The sequence below is a fragment of the Limulus polyphemus genome, unplaced genomic scaffold, assembly GCF_000517525.1.
Source record: "Limulus polyphemus unplaced genomic scaffold, Limulus_polyphemus-2.1.2 Scaffold5999, whole genome shotgun sequence".
NCBI classification, from domain to species: domain Eukaryota; kingdom Metazoa; phylum Arthropoda; class Merostomata; order Xiphosura; family Limulidae; genus Limulus; species Limulus polyphemus.
The window spans coordinates 14,494-16,265 of NW_013671609.1; the positions used below are offsets into that span (position 1 = coordinate 14,494).

At 31.3% G+C, this 1,772-nt stretch overlaps 1 long non-coding RNA gene across 4 annotated transcripts in view; it reads right to left on the reverse strand.

Moving 5' to 3' along the window:
* LOC111089355 overlaps positions 1–1,772 on the reverse strand; it is a 12,316-nt gene that overhangs the window by 2,872 nt on the left and 7,672 nt on the right. For 3 of the 4 annotated variants that reach the window (XR_002613627.1, XR_002613625.1, XR_002613626.1), the window contains one exon: positions 90–172. The exons of the other annotated variant lie outside the window; for it this stretch is intronic. This is a non-coding gene — a long non-coding RNA (uncharacterized LOC111089355). The remainder of the gene's footprint in view (positions 1–89; positions 173–1,772) is intronic. 4 annotated transcript variants of the gene reach the window in all.

A 1,772-nucleotide genomic window follows, 5' to 3' on the forward strand; every position in this document is an offset into this window, starting at 1 on the left:
AATCTCTAATCATTATTGATTCCATTCATTAAATGATTTAGTATGTAACATTTAAAAACACCAATAGTTTATTTCACAAATAAGCTTACCTAAAATAATAAGAGTTCTTTTCCTCATCCTTTTAAATATTTCCTTCTAAATCGGAGGAGGCACCAAAGAGACCGATGTATTCCTATAAAAAGTAACAATACCTGAAGATTAAAATTAGAGACAATCTCGCAGTCTTTTATCGTACAAATTCTGGTTTTAAAAATTGTGATTATTACACCGTGATCAAGGCTTTATACATGTATAAAGTGGCTAATATATCAACTGTTTCTATTATCTAATCAGACATTGGTTACAAGACTGTCTTATGTCCTGCTAAGCTGTATACTCTTGTAAAGTATATAAATAATACGTTTGCAACTTCAGTGTTTCTAAGTATGTGTGGAAAACCGTTAATCATCGAAGCAGAAACAATAAGAATGTTTTTAAAAATTCCAACAGAACTTGACAGTACTTTTTTAGCTGTATCAGAGCAAAACAACCAAAGCATTTTTTAGATGACGGTTTCCATAAAGAGATATTTCCCAGTCTTCATCTAAATTCAGAGAATTTAATACAAGTAATTTTACAGAATAATGTAATTCAGATCCAAATATCTGAAAAATTCTTAACACGACGGTTTCTCTAACTTTTAAAACAAATAATATCATTCCACATTACATGTCCCCCGAGTAGCTACGATCGAACATTCAAAAGGATCCTTTACTATATATACATTACCTCATACTGGTGAGTAACTACTGTACGGGAATGTCTTCACATAACTACGTTTCTCATACCAGTTACCTCTATAGGATTTAATACCCAATTTTAAACTTCAATGTTTACAGCATTTTGTTTAGGTTTAAGGACAGAGTGTTGCCACTTAATACACCAGGCGGTGTTCAGCAGTTTACGTGAACTATTTTTTAACAGGGCTAACTGAAACAGATATTTTATCTTCAAAGTTTCAAAACATCCGAAAATCACGGCAAGAACAATCTATGAGACAAAGGAGAATAAAAACAAACCCAAGTTACATATTCTGGCCAAAAATAAGCATGAGAGTCTGAGAGAAAAGTACATTTCCATTTAGACCATAACGCGACAAAAAACTCAACTTCTCCAACAAAGGTTCAGTCACTTCTGTTTCACACAGAAACAAACTCTAAATTCACATCCTAGTCACGAACAGAAAGAAAGTCCACTAACATAAGTAAATACATCATAATAACTTTATATAATAAAGAAACTCCCAATAAAAAATACATTTCTACTGTTATAATACCGTATTTTCATATCCCCTGTTAAAGACAGTATAAAGTCACATGTTACCAATTAATGCATGAGAGTTTTTTCAAACAAAGATTGAACAATTAATATCACACAAATTTATTTTTTAATTTCATAGAAAGTATTTCTAGATCTTGAGTGTACCAGCACATCCCAACATGATTTGAATTAGTAACTTGATTAGTATGAATGCAAACATAAAATTCAGTTATTCTGATTCGGCAGGGTCAGATAGTACGAATACTTTAAACTCACATAAACATATTTCAAGTTTAATAAAATATCATCATTCCCTGACATGTTGAACACAAACACACATGGTATATATATAGATGAAATCAGCCTAATCAATACATCTGTAGCAGAAGTATACATGGAAATATTCACCTCTATATAACAACAATCAATGAATGTAAAAGACAAAAAACCACACCAGGTGTCAGGGAAGTACA